The sequence below is a fragment of the Lactuca sativa genome, chromosome 8 (assembly GCF_002870075.4).
Source record: "Lactuca sativa cultivar Salinas chromosome 8, Lsat_Salinas_v11, whole genome shotgun sequence".
NCBI lineage: Eukaryota > Viridiplantae > Streptophyta > Magnoliopsida > Asterales > Asteraceae > Lactuca > Lactuca sativa.
The window spans coordinates 13440836-13456757 of record NC_056630.2 but is presented as its reverse complement, the minus strand read 5'-3'; the positions used below and the strand labels follow the sequence as shown (position 1 = coordinate 13456757).

Here is a 15922-nt window from a genome sequence, read left to right as displayed (position 1 = left end):
TAGCAAATTCTCGATGCTAAAACAAAATATCTTTTTACAAAAAATCGATATTGATCAACAAAAAGGATACCATCAAGGAAGAGCTGCAACAACAATGGACTTCCCGGGATACTATAGCCTTCATCAATGAAAGTTCTTAGTTGCAAACTGCACTATGAAAATTGCTAAACCCCTCTACATGTATTTCCCGACGGAGAGAGAGTGAAAGTTAATGGCATGAATGAAGAAACCCGCTGAGTAATGCCGAAACCAGTCTTACGTGATTGCTTATCTAATAATGATACTAAGTGACTTTCAGGAAAAGCATAGCTGAACACCTCCAATATGAGTGTGAGTCGTCAGAGAGAGATATCACTCATTTTTAGTGATCATTAACCTGTTCTGCTGCCAGAACAACCAGACACCCAAGTGAAGTGTGAGCTATACCTATGAGCGTTCATCTGAAACGACCTGTTAGACCACTTGTCGTCATTAATAATGCTATAAAATCTTAAGAAATTTCTTTAGATACATCTATGGCTACCCTTTGATAACCGAACCCGAGACTTTGATTCGGAAACAAATTTCTGAAAATCTTTTACATAAGATATGTTAAACCAAGTCACAAACATTCAAATCAATTGCTATGGTTTTATATATATCTTATTTATTGACAAATCTTTTATCTCGAATCTTCAAAAGTTAAATTGTCAATATGATTATATCATACCTGTCCTTATTTCAGCAATGATCACATAGGGGGAAATTGTTGAAAAATGTTCTTATGTAAGCTTGTATGTGACCATCATTGAAATAAGATGAACTGTTTTTATACAATCTAACAAATATTATCAGTTATTTCAGGTTGCATGAATGCGTGATCAAAACGGAAAATACGAAAACACGCGAATGACGAAAACACAAATGTGTGACTAAACAGTTTCAACAATATATATATATATATATATATATATAATACATATATACATATATAATACATACATATATATAATACATATATATATATATATATATATATATATATATATATATATATGTTGTATATTGAAAAGTCAAGAAATGGAAGTAGTCAACAAGGAATAGTCAACAAAGTAATGGAAATGTGAAGCAAAACCCACACCCACGTTTTTTGCCTCCTACTCTACATCAACTTGCAGCCAACTCTTTCAAAAACCACTCAAGTGCACTACTACAAGATATTTGTTTCTCATATATATACATGTGTATGTAATGTGTGTTAGTTAGTGAGAATAGAAGAGACTAAGAGAGATTCATATGTTATAGTGAATTTTCCTTTGTAAAACCACACCCTCTCAATCTTCATCCCTGGAGATAACCAAGAACATCAAGATCAACAACAACCAAAAATGAAGAACATCATCAACCATCTTCATCTTCTTCATTCAAACTCAAGGTGTTCATCTTCAACCCATCAAACATCATCATCTTCATAAACTTTCACCACCTTATATCAACCTCATTCCAACCTCCAAACAACCTCAAAATACTCTCCTAACACCCTCCAAATACCATCCTTAAACCTCCTCCAAAAAACCCTTTCAAATAACCACAACCATCACCACCTTGCTGTTTTTCGACATCAGAATCTTCAAGTCAAAAACAAAGAAAACTGGGCTCGTTACAAGCACAAAAAGACTAGGGAGATTTTCACCATCAATTCTTCAGGACATTACCTACATCTAGAAATTTTCGTGGACGATTTTGACCACGGGAAACCCCAAAGAGATGCGAGAGAGAATTGGCTATCCAGAGAGATTTCTGTTTTTGAGTTCAGAATCTTCATGTTAGAAAACAAAAAAGCGAGAACAACACAGCCAAAATACTACTAGGGAGATTTTCACCATCAATTCTTCAGGACATTACCTACATCTACAAATTTTCGTGGACGATTTTGACCACGGGAAACCCCAAAGAGACGCGAGAGAGAATTGGCTATCCAGAGAGATTTACTCCGAAAATCTACATCCATCACCACCCAAAGCTCCTTCAACTTCACCATCTTTGCTGCCTTACACCACCAAAATTACAACCTTATTCCACCTCCTAACACCCTCCAAATACCCACTCCAACCTCATCAAATCTCCTCAAACACCCTATACTCGTATACAAATACATCACTCGTGTACTTTGCACTGTTTTGTAAACAACCCATTTACATGAAAATGAACTTTTTACTACTTATCAAATACCGGATTGATCATTGAACAAATATCGACCAGTCGCTCCAAGAGTCCCAATATCGACCAGTCCATTCAAAGAACAAATGTCGACCAGTCGTTCCATGAGTCCAGTTCAGTCAATTTATTGACGAACCTACTTGATATATATTTATATACTTATATACTTTATTATAGCTTTATGTGCTTTATGTTATTTAAATACAGTCATTTATATTATTTATAGCTTTACGTCATTTAAATACAGTCATTTATATTATTATAGCTTTCAGTCATTTATAGCTTTAATATTTATACTTATTCCGCAATTATTATTCTTTATATATATATATATCTATATCTTATACCTTTAACTCATATATCTGTCACACAGTAACTGGTAGCCGAGCCTTTTGTTGTGGTAATCAGATTTTTATATTTCCAACAATCGGTATCTGAGCTGATATAAAAGGAATAATATCTAACACGCGGAAAAACAGTGTAAGATCTTCAGGAATAAATATGGAAAGAATAGATAGTCAAGTGGTACTCTAATCAGCATCAAATCAGCAGCCCCTTCGTCATGAAACCAAACGACTCGTCGAGTATATACCAAACTCGTCGAGTTACTTCGGGAAAATCTTCGTATTTGTGAGAATTAAGGGCGACTCGTCGAGTCAGCTTAGTGCACTCGACGAGTTGGTCACTAAATGAAAATAATAGCATTTTGCATCTGATCCAGCTTCCAAAAAACTCTCTATACTTTCTATTCACTTCTAGACTCCCTTGCCAACATCTCTAAGGACCGGACTCAATACTTTAACTCTAACGCTCCCCCATTCTTGACTCTCTTTCTCACTTTAATTCTATAACTCTAAACCCCTTTTGAAGCTAGCACTCCTAATTCAATTCTGAAAAATTGTCAAAGCATCAAACATCAAATAAACATTAAAAGCAAGTTTTAAAAACATCAAACAAACCAAATAAAAACAAACACAAAATTAAAAATTGAAAATTGTTCAATAAAAATGCATAGAAATCAATCCTCCTCCTCATCATCATCTAGCCCTGCTCCACTTCCTCCAGCACCACTTCGTCTTGCATTTATCACCTCTTCCCATGATGGAATATATGGAAAGTTACCACCATCTATGTGTGGAATGTTAAAGTGGTCAAAAAGTCGGATATGCGATTGGTTGCTAAAATTCAAGCCCCGCGCCATTTGGTCTTGTAGCCTCCTCATCTCCACATTGTACCAATCCATTGGTACTTCTTCATTCTCAACCAGGATCAACCGGCGGCTCATCCTCAACATCCCGCTCTCTCCTTGAACGAACCCTCCTCCCCAGTGCTTCGGGACCAACAACCGGATCATCATTCGGGATGGCATAATGGCCACCACCATAATCTTCAATAATCCTCGCTCTCCGGAAAAGAATTGGATTGAACGGAGGTGTAGGGATCATCGTCATGAAATTCCACGCACCGCGATTCATCAACCCGAATGAATTGGCTAACCGGGTGACAAACATCCCACCATTGATTCAGGAAGTTTTGCGATCCTTGACCGCACCCTCCGAGAGATATGAAGCTAGACACCAAGGAATGTTGCAAAAAACGTCGGGTGTAATGATGCTCCATAAATAGAAGACGTCAAGGTTGGAAACCTTGTCATCATCCTTTCGTTGATTGATGGTGGATGAAATGAGGCGGTGTATGAGGCGGTGTGTTGGGGATCGAATGTTTCCTTCCTGTGCCGACTTCGGAATATAGACCTTGTTACCAATTGTATTCCACCAGCTCGTACTCGTAACTCCTTTGGGAAACACCATATGGGTTTGTGCCAAAAAGGCCCGAAAGATGGGTGTTGAGACCAAGGGCTGATCATAAACCCCTAATCGACAGGCAAGATCCATCACAGAGCATTGGTGAAATTCTCCCCCCAGGCAGAAACTAAAGCTCGATGGGTGATAATGTAACATCCCCCTCTAGCACGTATCACAATATTGTCCGCTTTGGGCCACTCGGCACGAGGACTTCCCAGGGGGTCACCAATCCTGGTACTACTCCCGCCCGAGCACGCTTAACTGCAGAGTTCTTATGGGATCTGCTGCCCTCACGGCTTTAAAACGCGTTGTGACAAGGAAGGTATCCACACCCCTTATAAGCAGATGTTTCGTTCTCCTTCCAAGCCGATGTGGGATCAGATCTAACCCACTTTCACCCCCCATTATAGGGTTCGACGTCCCCGTCAAACACATCGACCCATGCCCTAGCTCTGATACCATTTGTAACATCCCCCTTTGGCACGTATCACAATATTGTCCGCTTTGGGCCACTCGGCACGAGGACTTCCCAGGGGGTCACCCATCCTGGTACTACTCCCGCCCGAGCACGCTTAACTGCAAAGTTCTTATGGGATCTGCTGCCCTCACAACTTTAAAACGCGTTGTGACAAGGAAGGTGTCCACACCCCTTATAAGGAGATGTTTCGTTCTCCTTCAACGCCCGTAGATTAGGGCTGGTCAATTTAGAGACGATAAGCATCAAAAATGACTTTTTGATGGAAGATTATCTAGAAGGATCAATCTTAACCAAGTTGTAGTATATGTCACAAGGTTTCCGTGCATATAAAGAACGCCAAAATCCGAGTTATAACGAAGAAGTTATGACCTGTCGAAGTTTCACGACAGAACCGGCACGACCCAGCGCGACCCAACGCGACGTAGATAGTGAATTTAAGGTAGATAGATATCTATCCTTAGTGATATAAATGAGAATTGAAGATCTCATCGATAGTAGTGCAACGACGGAAAGACAGACGAAAACGGAGTTCAAATAAAGGAGTTATGAGTTTATAACGGAGTTTTCCTGTCCCGACCTACTAAAGATAATATATAAGTAATATACTTATAATATATTAAAAATAAATTCAAAATTAGCCAATGGAGTCTAAACGAAAGTTGTAGAGCATAATCTCACCTTCGCGGCGATATAAAGAACGTCGAAAACGGAGTTCGTATGTGAAAGTTATGAATTTTTGAAGTTCGGGGCGCGAAACCCCAAAACTGTCAGAGACCACGACGTGGCAAGCAGTGCCACGACGTGTCAAGTGTCCTGACACCTCCGGAAGGCCCCCAGATGCAACTTGGGATGACGCATGCAGTGACGACCAAGCCCACGACGTGGAACAAGGTTGCCACGACGTGGCAAGGGCCAAATTTTCCCTATATATAGATTTGAAGGGCCAGACGTTTAGGGTTGCTATTTTCTCTCTTCTCTCTCCCGTTTTGCATCGATTTGCGTGCCAGAAATACCCCGAAGCCCCGGTATTGTTCTCGAGCCCCGAGGCAAGTCCCGAGACCCCGGAGATCCCGAGAAGTGCGGTTCCCGAGCCGAAGCTCTGCTCGCGAGAAGTTCGATTTTTGAAGAGATCTTCCAGATCTGCTGAGGATTACTACTTCTGCAAGTCGTAGTGTTGTCCGATCATCTTCTGATCAAGTGAGTGTATACAACTTTTCATAAACACGATAATAATACAAGTATGGTTTGAGTGTATTAAGTATATTGTTGTTTATATGTGTGAGTGTGTGGTTACTTTCTTCTAACGCATAAGTATGAAGTATTTGCTACGAAATACGTGCTATGTGTTTATATATTGTTGTTTATTTGAGGTATTGGTGGAATGGAGGAACTATATAGATTTTTAATGAGTTAAACTATATATGTATTTTATATCTACAAATATGTTGGGTAGGACATGGGTAGATGAGATCCGTGAGTATGGATCAGATCAAGAGGTTAGTTTTTAGATCCGTGAGTAGGGATCAGATCAAGAGGTTAGTTTTAGATCCGTGAGTATGGATCAGGTAAAGAGATAAACTTGCTATTAGTCCGGGAGTATGGATTAAGACTAAGTTAATTGTCCTTGGTCCGGGAGTATGGATTGGGTACAGTTATAGATCCGGGAGTATGGATCAGATATGGATTAAGATTAAGTTAATTGTCCCTAGTCCGGGAGTATGGATTGGGCACGGTTATAGATCCGGGAGTATGGATCAGATCAGGATTAAGGTATAATTAATTGTCCCTATTTCGGGAGTATGGATTGGGTACAATTATTGATCCGGGAGTATGGATCAGATCAGGAGGTTAGTTTTAGATCCGTGAGTATGGATTAGGTAGTTTCAGATCTGTAAGTATGGATCAGGTGAAAAGGTTAGTTTTAGATCCGTGAGTATGGATCGGGTGAGGAGGATAGTTTTAGATCTGTGAGTAAGGATCAGGTAAAGAGGTAAATTTTAGATACGAGAGTTTAGATCGTGTCGTTGTGAGGATCGATGGGGTGGGATAAGAGTTGCCTTTATACGGTGAAATTGTACAAGTTTGAATGTTCTATATTTATAAATATATGATATAACATTGTGGGATGAAAACCCTATATGCTCACCAGGCTCCCAAGCCTGACCCACTCAGTTTTCTTTGTATAACAGGTATCAATACGAAGACATATTTCACAGAGAGATTTAAAGGAGATATAAATCAATTGTGTAATTTAAATGTAAGTTCTGTTTATGCTTATATGTCTGTATCGGAACATGACATCCCGAGGTTTTATTATTAAATGAAAAATACATTCCCTTTGAGAAATGTTTTGATAAGTTATTATCATGTCTTGTTTTGGGAACAAATTCCGCAACCGTTATCTTTAAAAGATTACTCTGATTTTATAAAACAAAGCATAAACAAAAAAATCGGTCTTTTCTGGCCGTGAAAATGGGGATGTCACAGATAAACATCCACTCCCCCGGTGAAAGATACCGTGGAGAAAAACTCCAAACAAAGCTCCAAATAAACCGGCTCTTGAATACGGAAGACCCGGCTCCACCCGTCACAAACCATTGTTTCGCCTTCATGATGAAACTCCTTCACAAGATAAGGAGTTAACTCCTCCTCATAGCGAACACTTTGCAGCCAATCCCAATCTATCCGGTTGGGCACATAGACCTCTTTCTTCTTGATATCAGCCAGCTTCTTCTTCCATTTCCGCAATGTCGAAGCGGACTCGATTTGTGGGAAGTTTAGCCACGGAAAATCCCCTTAGTGGCCACTGGAACTCTGCCCTCTTCTAAACATCTTTTCTGCAAAACAAATACACAAAACCCAGAAAACACAGAGTATAATTAAAAAAAACATCTCGCATATGTTCCCCGACTCGACTCGTCGAGTCCAGGTACGACTCGGCGAGTCGCACGAACTGCACGAGTCAGTCGGCGGGTCGATGAAAATTAGACCATGAAACCTGGAAATTTTGTCAAGGGTTTTGTCTAGACATACATTATTAAGGTATTAAGGCCAGAATAAGCTTTCAAAACAACATAATTCATGAAAAAAAATCAAAACCCTAGAAATTTACTACTTTTCAAAAACGGGTTTTTCATGCAATTGCTACCATAGATGGCCTTATAATCACGTTCTTAACAGAAAACAAGAAGAAATTTGTTACCTTTTGAGATTGAAATTGAGAAATTTGAAGAAAACTTGAAGAACAAAGATGAATGCTTGAGAGAGAGTTGAGAGAGAGGCGCACGACGAGTGTATGTGTGAAAAGAAACTGATTCTTAGGGTTAAAACCCTAGTTTGTAAAAGTAATTTCAAATTTTTTTTCCTGTAAATAATACCGACTCGTCGAGTCGGGGTCAGACTCGGCGAGTCTGGTCGCGATGTCAAAATTTTTCTGAAATCCATATACTTGTCGAGTCGTGGTCAGACTCGGCGAGTCTTTTGCAAAAATTCATAAAAAAAAAATTCTTTTATCTAAAAATCATTTCACCCCACACTTAGCCCATGCACACTCTCAAGCATACATGTCCGATGAATTGGAGAATTAACAATCTAAAAACGAAAGAAAATTTTCAAACAAAACTAAAAAGTAAAATAAAGCAAACTCTAAATAGCGGGTTACCTCCCGCCAAGCGCTTCTTTTTAAGGAGTCGTTAGCTAGACTCCTTCCCATCTACGTTTCGTCATCCTCGAGCATCGGGAATGCATGCCTAGTCCTTTGTGGTTTGTACTTGGTCTTGTAAGCGTGAATCTTCTTCTTTTAAGCCCTTTTTAATGCATCTCTTTTCTTTTTTACAGCATCACCCTCAGCGGCTTGGGCTTCCCTTTTCTTCTTTTTCTTCTTTCCCCCATTCTTTTTCACCTTCTCTTGCACTTCCTTCTCTTTAAATTTAATTACTTCATATTTCGTGATGGTTCGTGCTTTAGGTTTAGTACTGAATGGTTGATTAGCTTCCACCCTCCTCTCCTTTGTATCTTCATCCTTTCCTGTGCTCAACCCATCTTCAAAAGGAATTTTATCAAGACATGCTACATCGGCGTATTGAACTTTCCTTCCCTTTCCTCCTTCTGCTGTTTATTCTTCTAAAGAATCATGAATAATATCTAAATTCAAGGTATGTGAAGAACTAGTAACAAACAGATCTAAGTCGGCCAAGTTTTTGTCCAATTCGACTGGACTCGTCGAGTCCATTAAAGTGACTCGGCGAGTCTGATCGGGTTCCATCAATTCTTGGATATTTTCTGAGTTGGCTCCTTCCAGTAGCTTTTCTAACTCTTCCAAGTCCTTGTTAACATCTACATCTTCTTCAGAGTGTATCAAAAATTTGCTTGGATCTTCTTTTAGCAAACGTGCAAGCTCTTCTTGTAATATCTCATCATCCAATTGGATAATTGAGATTTCTTCATTCTTTTCCTCTTCTTGCTTGGCTTCTGGAATAGCTTTAAACATTATAGATTCATCACCCACCCTTAATGTCAACGTAGACTCACATATATCAATTAAAACACACGCGGTGTTCAAGAATGATCTCCCCAAAATAATTGGAATTTCGGGGTCTTCTTTCATATCAACTACCACGAAGTCTACTGGGAAAATAAACTTGTCAACTTTTATTAGGAGATCCTCACAAACGCCTTGTGGATGAATTATCGTCTTGTCCGACAAATGGATCTTCATATTCACCGGTCTTGGTTCTGGTAAATTCAACTTCTTAAAGTATGACAAAGGCATCATATTGATGCTTGCCCCCGAATCAGCTAATGCTCGGGTGGAAACTTCATTACCAAATTGGCACGGGATCACAATATTTCCCAGATCACCCTTCTTTTCAGGTAGCTCACTCATCAATATTTTCGCGACTTCAGCCAAATCTTTCCTAGCAGCAAAAAGGCCCTTAAGCAAGTTGAAGTACTTGGGTGTTTGGAGCATTGTTTCCACAAATGGCACATTAACTTGTAAAGCTTTAACATGCGTCATGAAGGTTCTGTATGCTTCTACTTTTTCTGCAGGCATGGCTTTGATTGGGTATGGCAGAGGAGGATTATAAGGCTTCAAAGAACTGGCAGTTTTATTATTTACATATGGACTCGTCGAGTCCATTGGAGTGACTCGGCGAGTCGGATCGGGTTTTACTGGATCCGATTCTTCTACCTTTTCTGCCTTCTTCTTGGAGATTCTCAGTGCTTCTGTGAATGTTTCTTCACTGCTGGAGGTTATTACACTTACATTCTCCATTCTTGGATTGGGTTCGGTGTTACTCGGAAGTTGACCCGGTCTTCTATCATTCACTTGATGCGCCAGCTGCCCCAGCTGTTTCTCAATGTTGAGAATTGATGCTTGCTGATTCCTTAGCATGTTTCTGGTCTCGTGTATGGCAGCATCGTGATCACTGTGTCTTTTTTCGGATGCGGCTATGAATCTAGTGAATAACTCTTCTAAATCGGCTTTCTTTTCTACCAGTTCTTCCTTTTGGTGTAGTCCCCTCTCCTTTTGCTTGTATTTCTCCTCCTTTGCCTTCTTATACTCCTCGTATGGTAGCCAATCCTTCTTAGGTTTCCGCCAATTTTCATCATATCGATCACCACTTGAATAAAAGACTTGAACTTTCTTATTTCCATTCTCATCCAAATCACAATCCTTTGTGAGATGGGGCCCTCTACAATTTTCGCATCCTACCCTAATAGCATGGATTGCTTGATCCATTTTTGTCATTCTTCGATCTAGACTATCAAGCTTAGCTATCACCGCCGCCATGCTATCATTTGCCGCGTTCACTACCCCACGACTTACTTCGTTTCTCGGATTATGGTATTCTTTAGAGTGCTTAGAGAATTCTTCAATTAACTCTTTAATTAACGGGGGCGCCTTCTTTGTGAGCGGGCCTTGAGAATCAAGCAATTGCCTTGTGGTAACATTGACTCCATTATAGAAGATGGAGACCTCTTGTTGGCTATTAAGGTCATGGTGTGGGCAATTTCTAAGTAGGCTCTTGTATCTTTCCCAAGCTTCATAAAGAGATTCTCCAGGTTGTTGCTCGAAGTTGGCAATGGCTTTCTTTAGCTTGGCTATCTTGGAGGGCGGGCAGAAATGGTCTATGAACTCTTCTTTCATCTTGGCCCATGTGGTGACCGATCCGGGAGGAAGTGACTTTAACCAATCTTTTGCAACTCCTTTAAATGTGACAGGAAGCATGCGAAGAAGTTGGGTCTCGCGTGGAACATTCGGGACGTTGAAGTAATCGGCCACATCATTCACTTCGTCCAAGTGCTTGTAAGCGTCTTCGTGATCCTTCCCGTAAAAAGGAATCTCCTTGAGTTGGGCGAGAATATGGCCTTTTAGTTCGAAAGTAGCGGTCGCGGGAATTGCGGGTTGCACAAGCCCCGGCCTGGTGTCATCACGCATCCTTTTCTTCCATTCCCCCATGGGGACTTCATCAATGTTAGCCATTGTGATAGCTAACTCTTCTTCGGAATCGGTTTCGTGCTCGTAAGTATGCTCTTCTTCTTCTTCCTCGGTCTCGTATTCGATATCTTCTTGAATTGGTTCTTCAACTGTCAACGAGGCACTGGATGCTCCTGATTTGCTGCTCTTCTTCTTGCTGAAAACGGATTTTAAGTTTTTGAGTGGTGAGTTCTTTGAAGATGTGGTTTCTCCAACGGCTTTTCCTTTGCTTCTTCTTAGTGCGGATTTCGGGTCTTCCAAAGGAGGGACCAGAGGTGTATCAGATCCTCGGGTCATGAAACAACTGTAAACAAACAAAACAAAAGAAACAGAACGCGTAAAAAGAACAAAAACGAAATAAAAAATAAAGACTGAAACAGCGATGTACTCGCCGAGTCGGCACGAGTGCACTCGGCGAGTTCAAGGCAAAAACAGAAAAGAAAATTTCTAGTTATTCTAAAAACGAATTTTTTATAAACTAATTCTACTTACTGAATTACTTTGTAAATTACTTTGTGTAAGATAAATCCCACACAAAGGATCGATTAAACTAGAATTTAATATTAATTTTAGAACCGTTCCCCGGCAACGGCGCCAAAAACTTGATGTGTGCAAACTCACTTAGTTTTAAACCTACTTTTAATTATCAAATAACACACAAAAGGCAGTGAACCTATCAATTGTGGTATAGCTAAATAAGCAGGGTATCGATCACAGGGAACGACAAATTAAATTAAAAACTAATTTTATCTAAGTTAATTAAGAAGTAGGGGTTTTCTCTAGTTTTACAAGACTAGAAACTTACTAACTATTACTAATTTAAGACTAGAAAATAACGACTTAACTAGATTCAATAATTGGAAAGGAACTTCTGTTTAGTTCAACTTGGTTAACTCTATGGTTGATTTCAAGGTAATGGTGCAATGGATTAATTCTTTCGTTGGTTACCCATTCAAGTGATTAGATTCTTATTCACTACCCTAATCCTTAGCAAATAAACTAACTTAAACAGTGGCCAATTGTCTAATTTAATTATATTCACTAGATTAATTATTCAGGTTAAATTAGACTTGCAATAGTTAACTAATTTATTCTTTTAATTAACTTCTTGTTTGATGGTCATCTTACAAGCTTGCACATGAATTTACTCAATTTTTCTTATTAATTCTAGTTTCATATTCATTAATCCTAGACATATAGCATAGTGATCACATATCATATGAGGTTAATAATCAATAGATGATCATGCTAATCAATTATCTTCCTATTAACAGAAAATTAATTATTATTCACACACAAAGGTTCTTTAGCAAGCTAAAATAACAAAAATTCACCAACTTGGAATTAATCCTACCAATCAGTCAAACCATATTGTCAACTTTGTATCCCCAAACAGAAGTCTAAAGGTTTTAGCTCATAATTGAAGTAAATAACAGCAAACAAACAAAGTCAAGTTGCTTAACCATAATGATAAAACAAAAGAATAAATGGAATGATGAAATTTTGCCTCAATTACTCTCCGGGATTGAATTCTAGCTTCCTTCGTCGTCTTCTAGGGTTTCTCTGGCTTCTTAATCGTAGCTAAGTACTTCTGAATCGTCCCCGAACTCTCCTCTATCGATCTGTGGAATTATCTTTAAATATACGAATCGACTCGTCGAGTCAAGTGGTGACTCGTCGAGTCCCTCTCACATTCCCCGTATTGTGATAACTCTCTGGGATCCCGAGTCATTATCTTCTCGATTCTTCGATTGGACTCGCCGAGTAGGTGCCATTTTTAATGTTTTTCTTCTTTATTCCATTCTCGATCTTCTAACTGTTTCTCCCGCTTCCTTTCGCTTCCGAGCTTCATCTTTGGACTGAAAAACATAATTTAACACTTTTAAGTACCTTTTGTCCATAATATGCAATAATTTAGCTAATAAATGAATAAAAATGTATACTTAATATGAACTAAATATGCAAATATCATGTTTATATATATATATATATATATATATATATATATATATATATATTTTTTTTTATTTGAGATGAGTGTGGTATGGATGTTTTATATAGTTTTTAAATGAGTTAAACTATATATGTATTTATATCTACAAATATGTTGGGTAGAACATGGGTAGATGATATAGTTGGTGTGTGATGAAAGATGGTATGAGTGAACCTTGGCAGCTATTGTCTTAGTGCCTAATAAAGAACCTTGGCAGCTATTGTCTTAGTGGCTAACAAAGAACCCTGGCAGCTATTGTCTTAGTGCCTAACAAAGAACCTTGGTAGCTATGAATTTAGTATCGTATAGAAGAACTTTGGTAGCTATGGATTTAGTACTGTATAGAAGAACTTTGGTAGCTATGGATTTAGTACCGTATAGATGAACCTTGGTAGCTATGGATTTAGTACCGTATAGATAAACCTTGGTGACTATGGAGTTAGCGCCTGTTAAGTGAACCTTGGTGACTATGGAGTTAGCGTTTGATAGCCATGGATTTAGTACCCGATAGATAAACTTTGGCGGCAATGGACTTTGTGCAAATTCCTTAGGTCAATCCTTAGGAACGAATGAATAAATGATAGTTGATTCTTAGGGTAAAACCTTAAGAAATAAAGAAGATAATGAGGATGGGTAATTGGGTTGATTGTTTGATGATTAAATATAATAATTATATTATTGTGGGTTGAAAACCCTATATGCTTACCAGGCTCCCAAGCCCGACCCACTCAGTTTAATTGTGTCACATGTATCGATACAAAGCTGCTTTGCACTGAGAGATTAAAGGAGATGTAAATCACTAGAGTAAATGAATGTATGTTCTATTTATGCTTATGTGTCTGTATCGGAACATGACATCACGAGATTTTATTATTTAATGAAAATACATTCTCTTTGAGAAATGTTTTGATAAGTTTTTATCATATCTTGTTTTGGGAACAAATTCCGCAACCGTTTTCTTTAAACGATTACTCTGATTATAAAACAAAGCATAAACAAATCGGTCTTTTTCTGGCCGTGAAATTGGGGACATCACATTGAAGAACCCTTTTATTCCCCCAAACATGTAATTGACCTTGACATATACTATCTTATTGATTTCCAATTCATAATTTTCAACTCATTTGTAATAAAAGAAAAAATGAGTAACAAACTATTGATTTTGTTCACATTTGTGATAACTGGTTAAAAGAGTTATGGTGAACACAAACAACAAGTTTAATGATATATTGCGTATAAAAAAATGACCAAATACGAACAAGGGAGAATTACATATATGCCCCTCTTTAACCTCAAAATATCATATATGCCCAACTTAATTTCTCAATATCATATTTACCCTTCACAAACCTTCAAAATATCATATTTGCCCAAATCTTTTTTATAATGTTTTTAATATTTTATAATCTTTTTTTATATTTAGAGTTATTATAATAATTAAATTTTTTAACCATATTATCCTTACGTCAATGATAATGGAATGTGAACTTCTAAATTGTTGGAATGTCACCCTCTTGACAAACAAAAAGATTTATCTTCAACTCTCTCTATGGAATGTATATTTTGATTGTTTAGTTTTTGTTGTTGTTGATTATTATAATGTTTTAGATGGAAGATATTTTAGATATTATCATTGACATTTTAATGTTTAAAAAGTGCATATACGATATTTTGATATTTAAGAATGACATATATGATATTTTGATGTTTAAAAAGGACATATATGGTATTTTGAAATTTTATAAATGATAAATATGATATTTAGAAATTTTATGAAAGGTAAATATGATATTTAGAAATTAAGTTAGATAAATATGATATTTTGATGTTTAAGAACGACATATATGAAATTCTCTCCTATAAAAAAGAAAATCAATAGTTGTCATCAGTCATTTTCCGTTAAGATTTTGGTTAGGCTAAGAATCCATTTTATATTCTTAGTTATATGAGGTTAAACCTTTATTATAATAGATGAATATCACGTATTTTATAATATAACAATTTTTATAATTTAACAAACCGAGATTGTTATACTTAAGCCATGGAGAGACAAAAAGCATGAAAAGGTAGTATAAGAAATCATCAAAACAAAAAACAGACACGGACAAAAGATGCAACTTTCTCCTCAAGTTAAAATCTAGAGTAAATTACATGAATGCAAAATGCACGTTTCAGTTCATATTTTTAAAAATTAATTCGGACCGTCCCTAATAAGTTTAAAAAGTTGCATGTTTCATCCCTAATTTCATTAACCAGACCTAAAAAGACAAATATACCCTTATTTGTTTTTTTTTATATTTTTTTAAATTTGTTTATATTATTAATAATCTACCCTAATAAATAAGAATGATTTTGCCATATGTCATTCTCTTATTTAATTGGCCACATGTCATTTTGTCATTATTTTGAGATATATTTATTTTCCACTTGTTATTTATTTCATTTTTCATTTTTAATATATCATTAATTTAGTTTCCATAAATTAAACCTATCATAACTATTAATTTTAAATTTTAAACTTTAAATTTCAATTTCAAATAAATTTACAGTTTAAACCTTTGTGTTTAACATTTTGTTATAGTTAATCATTTTAATACACGAGTTTGATAACTAAATACAAAATTTTAATTTATTTATTTTTTGTATGTTTCTTCTTATAATTTTCAAATTCAAATAAACTTCCAATTTAATTGTTGATATTTAACATTTTCTTTTAATAACCCGTATAATATATGTTCTTACAACTAGTTAAAAAAATAAAGACAAAACTTCATAAATGGTCCCTGTGGTTTTCAAAAATATCAAGTTTAATCCTTAAGTTTAAAAAACCTCACAGATGGTCCCTGTGGTTTCAAAACTTTTAACAAACAGTCCCTTAATCACATAAAAAGACTAATATGCCCTTTCTATTTCTTTTTAGAATTAATTTTACCTAATCCTATTTTAAAAAATAGAAAAACAAAATA

The 15922-nt window shown here is 36.9% G+C and overlaps 1 non-coding gene across 1 annotated transcript; it reads left to right on the top strand.

The window, feature by feature from the left end:
* Nucleotides 1-10478: 10478 nt before the first annotated feature.
* On the top strand, nt 10479-10585 carry LOC111904086 (small nucleolar RNA R71). The gene has a single exon (XR_002854423.2). It is a non-coding gene; the product is annotated as a small nucleolar RNA R71 (small nucleolar RNA).
* The last annotated feature ends 5337 nt before the right edge of the window (nt 10586-15922 follow it).